The following is a 15296-nucleotide window of genomic DNA, read 5'->3' on the forward strand; positions in this document are numbered from 1 at the left end:
ATTTCGAAGAGTTTTATGAATAGAAGTGATATTCTAGAACAATTTGGAAGTCAAAGTATAGCTTTGAGAGCTGTAAGGATCTAAGAGTGATGTCTTCTGTTAAATCTCGACTTGAATTTTGATTTGTCAAAATCAGAATATATAAACAAATTTGGATGAGGATGGTTGTTTTGATTTCTATAAAAGAATGTATATTGTTATGAAAATAGTGAGTATAGTTGATGATTACTGAATCAGATTTGAAGAATGTAACATATTAATTGTGAATTTATATATTTCTCGGGTATTACCTACCCGTTAAATTTTTTTTTCACAATTAATATTTTGGACAAAAGAATTTTATTACAGTCCTTATGAAAATATATATATGTCTATTTTCTTCAGATGTAATACAGATTTAATGAGTTATTATACTATTAAACTCATTTGATTTACGGTTAAGGCTAGAATAGATAATCTCTAAACTTTAGAAATTACATAATCGTCGTAGAATGTTTCTCCGATGAAGTTATGAATTAATACTTCATCATTTGTTGTTGTTGGTATTCCTTGATATCTACTGTGTGACGACCCGGAAATTTCCGACCAAATTTAAACTTAATTCTTATTTGATTTCGACACGATAAGCAAAGTCTGTAAAGTTGAATCTCAAAAATTTTGAACTATTTTTATGAATCCATTTGACCTTTGACTTTTCCCGACGACTCACAATACGATTACTTGTAAATAGATATGTATATAATTATATATATATATATATATATATATATATATATGTAAATAATAAAATGAAATATTATATATTGTAATTGTTAGAATTAATTACGTAAATAATAATAATATATAATAAATATTATTTAGAAAGTATATATACATATAAATAAAGTGTATAGAATATATATTTAGTGATTTTGAAGTTATTTAGTAAACAACGGTAACTCTCAATTGTCATTCAATTGATAGTAAACGAGTTAAAAAGGAACTTATGTGATTTTAAAATAAACGACGATCCGAAAATGAGTTTTATAAATTATAGGCTTATTAAAAATATAATAAATAATGAAACACACCAACTAGGTATGACGTCAAGAATTTTAAAAGGTTTAAAACAATATAGATATATATATAATTTTTATAAATATAAAATTAACCAATCATTGAATCATATTAAACTAAAATACATTGGGTTTTAGATAACAGATAAAAATTAAATACCAACCCGTGACTACACATTTAATACCCGAGTTTATTTAATTATTACACCGTGTTATATCTATACCCGTGATTAACCAGTAAAACACCCGTGACCTTATCTAATCTATCTATATTATTGCCCCTTCTAGATTCATTTTATTAAACACCCAATTTTTTCTCTCAAGAACACCCACTACTATTCATCATCATCATCATCAATCTTTTATCACTCAAGAACACCTTAAAAACTTGATGGATCATAAAATCGTTTATATATTCGGATTCCTCTCGAAGAGCTCTACACATCCATATCAACAATTTCATGATTTGTGTAAGTTTTAAAAACTCAAATTTTTGGGTTTTCATGTTTTTGTTACATATTAGGGTAGATATAGTGTCTATTGCTCAAGTCTATATGATTATACATGATTGTATGTGTTATATTGATCGTTTGATGTGTTTATGTTTAATCCCGAATTTGTTTTGTGTGGTTACAGAAACTTGGTTTTCTTGAATGTTAAATATTATGATATAATTAAAATCCTCTCGAAAAATTAATAATTTTAGGCTTTAGATTCGCGTATTTTCATTACCGTATGCTTAAGATATGATTGATTGAAGTTTTTGTGATGAATATGTGATTATGTTGAATTCTGGAAAAATTGACATAGAATTTAATTTTAAACTGATCATAATTGTGTAGAGGATTTAAAAACACTCAAGTTAGACTAGGATATCATGCTATTTGGATTTGTAATACTCCCGTTATGCTTAATTGATCGTATATGAAAAACTGATTTGCTCAGTATTATAAAACTGACTTTTAAATTTATTTGAAGTATGATAATGATTTAGGACTTTGCATTCTGAAAATTTCATATGTTGTATTTAACGTTTCATCTAGGCCTTGCATCATTTGGATTTGTGAAGCTTGAGTAATGTGCGTGTCGAAATGGTAACCTGCATTCTGCCCAAATCTGTAACGTATGCACCTATAGCTTTATAGTAAGAGTTGTACACCTTTTTAGACCTTGGCCTTCTGGATTATCGAACTTCGTATGTTATGTGATAAATGTCTAGTTTATTGAAACCTCTGAAACCCGATACATTGTGCACACTAAGGCCGTAGATTTGGTAACTTCTGAATTGAGCTGAAACAGAATGTCCAATTTGATTGAATAAACTGCACCAACTGGCTAAACAAAAGTTTCTCATTTTTGGATATGTGGTAATTTGACTTGTCCTTGAACTAAGACCACTGACCTAGCTTGATTTTCATGTCCCTAGCTCCGGTTATAGCCATTACGAGATTGGTGCGCAGTCAGAAACTGATTTAGCGAACCATAAATGTACCTCTTCTGAAACCCGACTTGTAGACATCGTATGAGGCCCTGGCTAGACTTTTTGGAATCGATCTTGAGTCTACTTTTGATCTGGAGTTTTCCATGTTACCATGTTTTATGTGTTATGAATTATGTCCGTTGTTTGTATGACGCGCGTGAAAATTTGTGACAATACGTGTTAACTACAAACTAAACAGGCCAATATGTTTAATTAACTTGAGTTCTGGAAAATGTAGATTTTATATTTGAAAATTTCATGATTAGTAGTTAAGTTTTCATATAGGTGTTGTATCTTAAAAGTTTCTAGATTTTGAGATAATTGCATGCGAAAATGGACACCCGAACTTGGACCGTCCATTTGGACACTTGACCCGTTTGAGTCTAAAAATGTCAAAATGGATAACGGTCAGCGTAAACAAATTCTATATGTTGATTTAAGTATGCCTGCAAGTTTTGGTGCTTTAAAAATGAGTTTTGGGTCTATTTTGGTTTAAAGAGAGATTTATGACCTATTCGGGTTAAACGTGAATAAATTGACCCATATGCATAATTTTGGAAAACGGAAGTCACCAACACATCTAAAATGTCATTTTTGAGCTGTGATACAAATTTGGTTAACTCAGGTCAGCCAGATTCAAATTTGGATCGTTAACCGAAAGTTTTAGCATTTTTAACAAAAGTGTCAAAAATGACTCTCGAGTCTACTTTGCGGACTCATAAGTTGAAATTGGTTAAGTTTGGATAAAAACCATTAATTGATATTGAAAGTATTTACGACAAGCTTTAAAATGATATTTTATATGTATGATTTTGTCGAAACTAAACTGGTCTAAAACGAGTACGAAAATGGAACATCAGGGCTGATCCAATGCTGTTAACAACAGCAAAACTCAGCATTTAGTGTTTTGAAGGACTGTTTTCGCGAGGTCATAACTTTCAAACTGTAACTCCGTCTTTGTCAAATAAACTGTCTATAGAAAGGTGGGATGACATAATTTCCAACGGTCACGACCCAAAGTATTATATCGAATTTGGTGGGACCCGAAATCAGCTGTAAATTTACTACATATACATATATGTAAATAATATTGTTTTTACTAAATAAAAATGTATTACTTAAGTTTGACCTATGTTTGACTATTTGACCAACTTGAGTAATATTATGAGATTGTTGACTGGTGTTGACTATGTTGACTGTGTTTGACTTGCGTTTGACTTACATTTGACTTAATTTGACTTTTGTTGACTTTTGCTAAATTTTGCTAAATTTATGAGTAGGACTTGAGCAATAAGACTATACGAACCCTATAGACCGACCTAGCTTATTAGACACTTATTGACCAACATATGTTCTCTAGGTTGGGGTCTACGGTTACTTGCATTCCGATTTTCGGTCACATCTCTGTGATTTATTTCTGAAGTTGTCCGGTGAGTTTCATTTGTCTTTTTACCCTTTATATTTTTGGGCTGAGAATACATGCGTAATTTTTATAAATGATTTACAAAATAGACACAAGTACGTGAAACTACATTCTATGGTTGAATTATCGAAATCGAATATGCCCCTTTTTATTTAGTCTGGTAATCTAAGAATTAGGGAACAGACACCCTAATTGACGTGAATCCTAAAGATAGATCTATCGGGCCCAACAAGCCCCATCCAAAGTACCGGATGCTTTAGTACTTCGAAATTTATATCATGTCCGAAGGAGGATCCCGGAATGATGGGGATATTCTATATGTATATTGTTAATGTCGGTTACCAGGTGTTCAATCCATATGAATGATATTTTTGTCTCTATGCATGGGACGTTTATTTATGAGAATTGGAAATATGAAATCTTGTGGTCTATTAAAATTATAAAATGTTTGTTTATGATAAACTAATGAACTCACCAACCTTTTGGTTGACACTTTAAAGCATGTTTATTCTCAGGTATGAAAGAAATCTTCCGCTGTGCTTTTGCTCATCTTAGAGATATTAATTGGAGTCATTCATGACATATTTCAAAAGACGTTGCATTCGAGTCATTGAGTTCATCAAGATTATTATTAAGTCAATTATAGTAAGATATATTATAAAATGGTATGCATGTCGTCAACCGTAGATGTAATGAAAGATTGTCTTTTCAAAAATGAATGCAATGTTTGTAAAATGTATTATATAGAGGTCAAGTACCTCGCGATGTAATCAACTGTTGTGAATCGTTCATAATCGATGTGGACTTTGTCCGGATGGATTAGGACGGGTCCTTTCAGTTGGTATCAGAGCGATGGTCTTAGCGAACCAGGTCTACATTAGTGTGTCTAACTGATAAATCGTTAGGATGCAATAGTGAGTCTGGACTTCGACCGTGTCTGCATGTTAAAAGTTTTGCTTATCATTTTTGTCGGAAATCATCTGCTTATCATCCTTATGAAATTACTTGCTTATCATTCTTAGTCTAGATACATCTTACTGCAATGATTGCATGAATAGTGTATAGACAAAAAAAAAATTCATATCTTAACGTATCTGCTACTTCATATCTTAGCGTACCTGTTATTGTTATCTTTGCCTGACAGCTTCCGTAGATTCCTCCGTAACTTATGGGATTTTAGTATTATATATGCATATGTAAATTTTGTATTGCAGGGTACTAATCTACATCCTATAATCTAATTCTTATCAAAAATCCTTCATCTGATCGTACGGGATGAATCCTTCAACCAGTTCGAGTCCCTCAAATTCTGATAACTATTCTGATAGTTATTCCGACAGCTATTCCGACGTGGACGTTCACCTAAGCTCCGAAAGCAGCGTCACCAGAATGAATCAACCAACCAACCATCCCCAATTCATATGATGAGTTCGTAGTCTACTTAATCATTGGAGAAAAGAAGAATCGATCCCTTTCACCCACCATATTGTTCGCTGGCCGAAGAACTTGAAACATTCACTGGCAAACCAATCCAAAACACCATCTTCACCCTCATTTCCAGAGTAGCTCGACATGATTATATTCTATCCACAATTTGAAACCGTACTCATCTGCTCGTTCCGACCGACAATTATTCCGGAGTAATACAAGAAGTCAACAAACTTCGAGATCGAGTAATCAATTTGGAGAATATGGTGCAAAACATACCAGCTTCAACAACATCACCGGCATCAACAGTATCACCAACAACACAAGTTTCAACATCACATGCCCCAATATCTCATTCTGTACCTCGAGCATAATCATCATTCTACGAATCATTTTACATTATTTATCTTCGTTCAACATGGTGATTATATAATCTTTAATATTTTAAGAGATTATATATTCATATTCTAACGGTAAATCAAATGAGTCTAATATCATATTGACCCATTAAATTCATGATTACATCTGAAGAAAATATATATGTAAGTATATTTTCATAAAGATTGTAATTAAAATTCTTTTGTACAAACTAATAATGGTGAAAATATTTCAACGGGTAGGTAATACCCGAGGAATATTTAAATTTCACATTAATAAGTTACACTGTACATTCTTCAAATCTGATTCAACATTCATTTACTATTCTACTTACATCCACCGATATACGTATCCGTTCACCACAAAATAACCATTTTCATTCAATTTCATACTTGAATTTTGATCTATCAGAATCCAACAAGTGGCATAATGAAGAAAACATTGGACAAAATAAAATTTATTAGAAACAAACAAATTAACTATGAGAATATTGTTAAGAATCCACGCTAACAAAATCCTAGCTAACTGTTCCTAGCTAACTGACTACATTTTATTTATCGCAATTTTAATTCTCGCAATTTTATTTATCGTCATTTAATTTCTGTTATTTATTTTACGCACTTTAAATATCGGGACACGTATACAAGGTTTTGACATATCATATCGACCCATCTATATATATATTATTTAGAATAACCATAGACACTCTATATGCAGTAATGATCGAGTTCTCTAAACAGGGTTGAGGTTGATTCTACAATAATATATATAGTTTGAGTTGTGATCGAGTCTGAGACATATACGAGTCACGACACGTATTAATAAATTTGAATATTATATATTAAACTTTGTATGAATTATTGGACTGTCAACTGTGGACTATCGACTGTGGACTAATAAGATTGGACAATTAAAATGAATTAAAATATTGATTATAATATATGAAACTAAACAATTCTTCAAGTTTGCCACTTGATTTCATCTTAAACCTCATTTGTATCTTGACGATTACAATCCGCGTTCAAACCTTTCATGATTCTTGAAAACACCTCAATCGAGAGGATGAACCAACCGCACTTCATCTACGGAAGGAAAGATTTATGCATATAGTAGTATACCTGAAAAACTCTCGGAAACTGAATAAACGTTTAACACGTAGCTGTGCTTATTCCTTTAGCGTTATTATTACCGAAAATAACTTTGCAATCTCTTTCCAAATTAGCCAATTTTGTCACAGCTCCAACAAGTCAACTTCAATTTTTCGTTCGAAACAACCTAATTATAACCTTGATATATATGCGTGCTCTTTTATTGTTATCGGGGAACCTTTCATATTCCATCATATTACCATCACCGTTTAATCATCTAAAAACACAGTTCTCCTGAAACCACCTCAAATTGATAACCGATGATTCAGAATTCGTAGCATTAAATGCAAAGGAAACAGAAAAATGGTAGATGGTCTAAACGACCAAAAGTTTGATGATAAAGAAAGGAGTGTTAGGAACGCTCGATAGAAAATTTGGTACAGAAAAACAGATTGAGTTAAACATGAAGGAGACCAATGATAAATACAAGGACCAACCCCTATATTCAAAGAATCCAGGTAATTCTAGATCCGATGAAATCTTTAGAGAATATCTTGCTCCGAAGTCATGTTAAAATCTTGCGGAAAATTTTTCTTCATCAACCTTCGAACTTAGAAATTCCAAAATATCATCATAAATATCTGCGATATTTCTGAGGATATTTTCATAAATATTCTTGTCCGAAATTATCTACCTCTTCGTGTTTTCTGTATTTCATTATATTGAAAACTTCTGTAAAATCTAAGTATAAATTATGAATGAATTGTGGAGAAGTGTTGGGAATTGAAGCATGAGTTAGTATAATATAATGACGCTTGGCCAACGTGATTATATTACAGTAAGTCATGCTAGGTTTCTAATGAAACGTGATGATGGTTCACAGTAGATCACACCCTCATCATGTGCCATGTTACATAACTCTTTCATTATACTTAACTTATGAACATATCAAGAAAATGTATTCTTGATGGTTCTATCTTCCGTGATGTTGATAAATTTGAAAATCAAATCGTGCTATTACGATTTCCTTCTTAAAACATTAACCATTTTCATTCGAAACTCCATACCCACGAATTCTGGACCATTACTTGAGGTACTTAATGGATAGAAGAGAAACAGAGCATAAAGCTTCGAAGTGTAAATAGGAGTATAAATCGCAGCAAATAAGAGAAAGCATTATCTGTGGATGGCAATGATTATAGGAGACAGAAGCAAGGGGCTTCGAAATATAAGGGAAGATATAAAACCCAATAACAACACAGAAATTACAAACCGTGTATATTAATACGAATAGCAATATAAAGACACGGTATAATTAAGAATAGTATCACCCCAAGGGCGATGTTGAAAAACACAGATTCCTCCGGTGGAAGTTGGAAAAGGAGAATGATTGTTGCGATAGTAAGGATGAGGACAAGAGTCAGAACTGGATTAAGCATTTTCACAATCGTTTGGATGTATGAACTAAGAAAGAAAGTATAGGAATGATGAGAATAATGAAACGGAAGAATTTAATTTATAATGGAAATATCAGACAGAGCAATCGAGGCAGATCATCACATTTAATTAAAGAGATCCTAATTTCCTCATTTACCGAAAAATCAGATCTTATAGATTTCATAGATTTTCTTTAAATCCCTTGAATCCCGGAATTCAACCAAGACAACGTCAAAAGTAAAGAAGCACCTTATTTTCTAAATTCAATCGTGACTACGTCAAAAGTTAAATCTCTATCCCAATCATTTGTGATAGCTTCATTCGTGCTCTTCGAAAAATCGAATTGTTTTACCCATATTACTCAAAGATGATAAACCTCTATTTATCAACTCATATTCGTCATGAAAATATTTTTATTGCTAGCCATGACCACCTCACTCAAATTTCGGGACGAAATTTCTTTAACGGGTAGGTACTGTGACGACCCGGAAATTTCCGACCAAATTTAAACTTAATTCTTATTTGATTTCAACACGATAAGCAAAGTCTGTAAAGTTGAATCTCAAAAATTTTGAACTATTTTTATGAATCCATTTGACCTTTGACTTTTCCCGACGACTCACAATACGATTACTTGTAAATAGATATGTATATAATTATATATATATATATATATGTAAATAATAAAATGAAATATTATATATTGTAATTGTTAGAATTAATTACGTAAATAATAATAATATATAATAAATATTATTTAGAAAGTATATATACATATAAATAAAGTGTATAGAATATATATTTAGTGATTTCGAAGTTATTTAGTAAACAACGGTAACTCTCAATTGTCATTCAATTGATAGTAAACGAGTTAAAAAGGAACTTATGTGATTTTAAAATAAACGACGAGCCGAAAATGAGTTTTATAAATTATAGGCTTATTAAAAATATAATAAATAATGAAACACACCAACTAGGTATGACGTCAAGAATTTTAAAAGGTTTAAAACAATATAGATATATATATATAATTTTTATAAATATAAAATTAACCAATCATTGAATCATATTAAACTAAAATACATTGGGTTTTAGATAAAAGATAAAAATTAAATACCAACCCGTGACTACACATTTAATACCCGAGTTTATTTAATTATTACACCGTGTTATATCTATACCCGTGATTAACCAGTAAAACACCCGTGACCTTATCTAATCTATCTATATTATTGCCACTTCCAGATTCGTTTTATCAAACACCCAATTTTTTCTCTCAAGAACACCCACTACTATTCATCATCATCATCAATCTTTTATCACTCAAGAACACCTTAAAAACTTGATGGATCATAAAATCGTTTATATATTCGGATTCCTCTCGAAGAGCTCTACACATCCATATCAACAATTTCATGATTTGTGTAAGTTTTAAAAACTCAAATTTTTGGGTTTTCATGTTTTTGTTACATATTAGGGTAGATATAGTGTCTATTGCTCAAGTCTATATGATTATACATGATTGTATGTGTTATATTGCTCGTTTGATGTGTTTATGTTTAATCCCGAATTTGTTTTGTGTGGTTACAGAAACTTGGTTTTCTTGAATGTTAAATATTATGATATAATTAAAATCCTCTCGAAAAATTAATAATTTTAGGCTTTAGATTCGCGTATTTTCATTACCGTATGCTTAAGATATGATTGATTGAAGTTTTTGTGATGAATATGTGATTATGTCGAATTCTGGAAAAATGGACATAGAATTGAATTTCAAACTGATCATAATTGTGTAGAGGATTTAAAAACACTCAAGTTAGACTAGGATATCATGCTATTTGGATTTGTAATACTCCCGTTATGCTTAATTGATCGTATATGAAAAACTGATTTGTTCAGTATTATAAAACTGACTTTTAAATTTATTTGAAGTATGATGGTGATTTAGGACTTTGCATATCTGAAAATTTCATATGTTGTAGTTAACGTTTCATCTAGGCCTTGAATCATTTGGATTTGTGAAGCTTGAGTAATGTGCGTGTCGAAATGGTAACCTGCATTCTGCCCAAATCTGTAACGTATGCACCTATAGCTTTATAGTAAGAGTTGTACACCTTTTGAGACCTTGGCCTTCTGGATTATCGAACTTCGTATGTTATGTGATAAATGTCTAGTTTATTGAAACCTCTGAAACCCGATACATTGTGCACACTAAGGCCGTAGATTTGGTAACTTCTGAATTGAGCTGAAACAGAATGTCCAATTTGATTGAATAAACTGCACCAATTGGCTAAACAAAAGTTTCTCATTTTTGGATATGTGGTAATTTGACTTGTCCTTGAACTAAGACCACTGACCTAGCTTGATTTGCATGTCCCTAGCTCCGGTTATAGCCATTACGAGATTGGTGCGCAGTCAGAAACTGATTTAGCGAACCATAAATGTACCTCTTCTGAAACCCGACTTGTAGACATCGTATGAGGCCCTGGCTAGACTTTTTGGAATCGATTTTGAGTCTACTTTTGATCTGGAGTTTTCCATGTTACCATGTTTTATGTGTTATGAATTATGTCCGTTGTTTGTATGACGCGCGTGAAAATTTGTGACAATACGTGTTAACTACAAACTAAACAGGCCAATATGTTTAATTAACTTGAGTTCTGGAAAATGTAGATTTTATATTTGAAAAGTTCATGATTAGTAGTTAAGTTTTCATATAGGTGTTGTATCTTAAAAGTTTCTAGATTTTGAGATAATTGCATGCGAAAATGGACACCCGAACTTGGACCGTCCATTTGGACACTTGACCCGTTTGAGTCTAAAAATGTCAAAATGGATAACGGTCAGCGTAAACAAATTCTATATATTGATTTAAGTATGCCTGCAAATTTTGGTGCTTTAAAAATGAGTTTTGGGTCTATTTTGGTTTAAAGAGAGATTTATGACCTATTCGGGTCAAACGTGAATAAATTGACCCATATGCATAATTTTGGAAAACGGAAGTCACCAACACATCTAAAATGTCATTTTTGAGCTGTGATACAAATTTGGTTAACTCAGGTCAGCCAGATTCAAATTTGGATCGTTAACCGAAAGTTTTAGCATTTTTAACAGAAGTGTCAAAAATGACTCTCGAGCCTACTTTGCGGACTCATAAGTTGAAATTGGTTAAGTTTGGATAAAAACCATTAATTGATATTGAAAGTATTTACGACAAGCTTTAAAACGATATTTTATATGTATGATTTTGTCGAGACTAAACTGGTCTAAAACGAGTACGAAAATGGAACATCAGGGCTGATCCAATGCTGTTAACAACAGCAAAACTCAGCATTTAGTGTTTTGAAGGACTGTTTTCGCGAGGTCATAACTTTCAAACTGTAACTCCGTCTTTGTCAAATAAACTGTCTATAGAAAGGTGGGATGACATACTTTCCAACGGTCACGACCCAAAGTATTATATCTGATTTGGTGGGACCCGAAATCAGCTTTAAAGTTACTACATATACATATATGTAAATAATATTGTTTTTACTAAATAAAAATGTATTACTTAAGTTTGACCTATGTTTGACTATTTGACCAACTTGAGTAATATTATGAGATTGTTGACTGGTTTTGACTATGTTGACTGTGTTTGACTTGCGTTTGACTTACATTTGACTTAATTTGACTTTTGTTGACTTTTGCAAAATTTTGCTAAATTTATGAGTAGGACTTGAGCAATAAGACTATACGAACCCTATAGACCGACCTAGCTTATTAGACACTTATTGACCAACATATGTTCTCTAGGTTGGGGTCTACGGTTACTTGCATTCCGATTTTCAGTCACATCTCTGTGATTTATTTCTGAAGTTGTCAGGTGAGTTTCATTTGCCTTTTTACCCTTTATATTTTTGGGCTGAGAATACATGCGTAATTTTTATAAATGATTTACAAAATAGACACAAGTACGTGAAACTACATTCTATGGTTGAATTATCGAAATCGAATATGCCCCTTTTTATTTAGTCTGGTAATCTAAGAATTAGGGAACAGACACCCTAATTGACGCGAATCCTAAAGATAGATCTATCGGGCCCAACAAGCCCCATCCAAAGTACCGGATGCTTTAGTACTTCGAAATTTATATCATGTCCGAAGGAGGATCCCGGAATGATGGGGATATTCTATATGCATATTGTTAATGTCGGTTACCAGGTGTTCAATCCATATGAATGATATTTTTGTCTCTATGCATGGGACGTTTATTTATGAGAATTGGAAATATGAAATCTTGTGGTCTATTAAAATTATGAAATGTTTGTTTATGATAAACTAATGAACTCACCAACCTTTTGGTTGACACTTTAAAGCATGTTTATTCTCAGGTATGAAAGAAATCTTCCGCTGTGCTTTTGCTCATCTTAGAGATATTAATTGGAGTCATTCATGACATATTTCAAAAGACGTTACATTCGAATCATTGAGTTCATCAAGATTATTATTAAGTCAATTATAGTAAGATATATTATAAAATGGTATGCATGTCGTCAACCGTAGATGTAATGAAAGATTGTCTTTTCAAAAATGAATGCAATGTTTGTAAAATGTATTATATAGAGGTCAAGTACCTCGCGGTGTAATCAACTGTTGTGAATCGTTCATAATCGATGTGGACTTTGTCCGGATGGATTAGGACGGGTCCTTTCATACTGGGCATATGTCGTTGATGCTCGGGGGACAATTTGTGAAGTTGATGTTCAAGATGTGGTTGTTGTTGGTGGTGGTAATGGTACTGTTGGTGTTGTTGTAGGTGGTACTGCTGATGCTGATGTTGATGGTGCCTGTGATGCGTGTAAGTTGTGCATCATATTCTCCAAAGTCACTACTCGAGCGTGAAGCTCGTTGACTTCTGCTAATACACCGGGATGATTGGCGGTTAGAACGAGCGAATGAACAAGGTCTAGAAGTTTAGATAATATATAATCGTGGCAGGATACTCGGGAAATGAGGGTGTAAATGGTGTTTCGGACTGGTTCGCCGGTAAGTGCTTCAGGTTCTTCGCCAAAAGGAGAATGTGGTGGATGAAAGGGATCCCTTCTTCTTGTCTCCAATGATTAAGTAGACTACGAACCCATCCCCAAATTCATCCAGAATTGATGATAGCTGATTGGTTGATTCATTCTGGTGATGCTGCTTTCAGAGTTTATTTAAACATCCATGTCGGAATAGCTGTCGGATTTCGAAGAACTTGAACTAATGGCAAGTTCCATTTCGTACGATTGAATAAAGGATTTTTTGATATGAAATAATTTTCGGCTATCGGGTGGTATTCTAATTATATAGAATATCTATATATATAGAACAAAAGATTTCGTTGATTACGGAGGAATTTACGAAATATGTCAGGCAAGTCTACAGTAACAGATACGCTAAGATATGAATTATCAGATACGCTAAGATATGAATTTTGTCTATACACTATTCATGCAATCAATGCAGTAAAATGTGTCTAGACTAAGAATGATAAGCATATAATTTTCGACATGAAATGATAAGCAAAAATTTTGACATGCAGACATGGTCTAAGTCCAGATTCACTAATGCATCTAAACATCTATCAGTTAGACACACTAATGCAAGACCTGATTCGCTAAGATCACCGCTCTGATACCACCTGTAAAGACCCGTCCTAATCCATAAGGACGAATACATTAACATATGGTTACATTGCGAGGTATTTGACCTCTATATGATACATTTTACAAACATTGTATTCGTTTTAAAAGACAAACTTTCATTTCATCGAAAGTTGACAGACATGCATACCATTTTATAATATACAAACTATTAATGACCTAATCTGTCATTTACTTAATAATAATCTTTATTGAACACAACGACTTGAATGCAACTTCTTTTTAAATATGCCATGAATGACTCCAAGTAATATCTTTAAAATGAGCGAATGCACAGCGGAAGATTTCTTTAATACTTGAGAATAAACATGCTTTCAAGTGTCAACCAAAAGGTTGGTGAGTTCATTAGTTTATCGTAAACATTCATTTTCATCATTTTAATAGACCACAAGATTTCCAGATATTTAATTGTACACGTAGCCCGAGTACAAAATAATACGCGTAACCCGCGAATTAAAAATCATTCATATGGTGAACACCTGGTAACCGACATTAACAAAAATGCATCTAGAATATCCCCATCATTCCGGGACTCTCATCGGACATGATAAAATTTAAGTACTAAAGCATTCGTAACCCGGATGGGGTTTGTTAGGCCCAATAGATCTATCTTTAGGATTCGCGTCAATTAGGGTTTTTGTTCCCTAATTCTTAGATTACCAGACTAAAAAGGGTGATATTCGGTTTAATAATCCAACCATAGAATGTAGTTTCAAGTACTTGTGCCTATTTTGTAAAACATTTATAAAAGCAGCGCATGTATTCTCAGTCCCAAAAATATATATTACAAAAGCATTTAAAAAGGGAGCAAATGAAACTCATTATACGATATTTTGTAGTAAAAATATGCATACGACGGAACTGAACAATGCAGGGTTGGCCTTGAATTCACGGACCTATATCAAGTATATATATTAACACATATACTTGTAATCGAACAACTAAATTTTAAGTTATATTAATTATTAATTTGAATAAGTTTATTTTTATATATTATATACTACAATGTATTAATGTTTTCATACATAATTAAATTATATTAATATCTTATAATATATATATTCATAGAAATGCTTATTTGTTATGATAATATAAAAATAATAATAATAAAAATGATAATACTTATAATAGTAAAAATAATGATACTACTAATAATGATAATAATAATGTTAAAAATAATATAAGAAATGTTAAAAATAATAATAATAATAATATTTTTTGTAATAATAACATAATAATAAAAATAGAAAAATTGTTATACCATTCACTATCATACTCATTCATCATCATTATCATAATTCCATTTATCTTAGCATTCGTAAT

The sequence above is a fragment of the Rutidosis leptorrhynchoides genome, chromosome 4, assembly GCF_046630445.1.
Source record: "Rutidosis leptorrhynchoides isolate AG116_Rl617_1_P2 chromosome 4, CSIRO_AGI_Rlap_v1, whole genome shotgun sequence".
Classification (NCBI taxonomy): domain Eukaryota; kingdom Viridiplantae; phylum Streptophyta; class Magnoliopsida; order Asterales; family Asteraceae; genus Rutidosis; species Rutidosis leptorrhynchoides.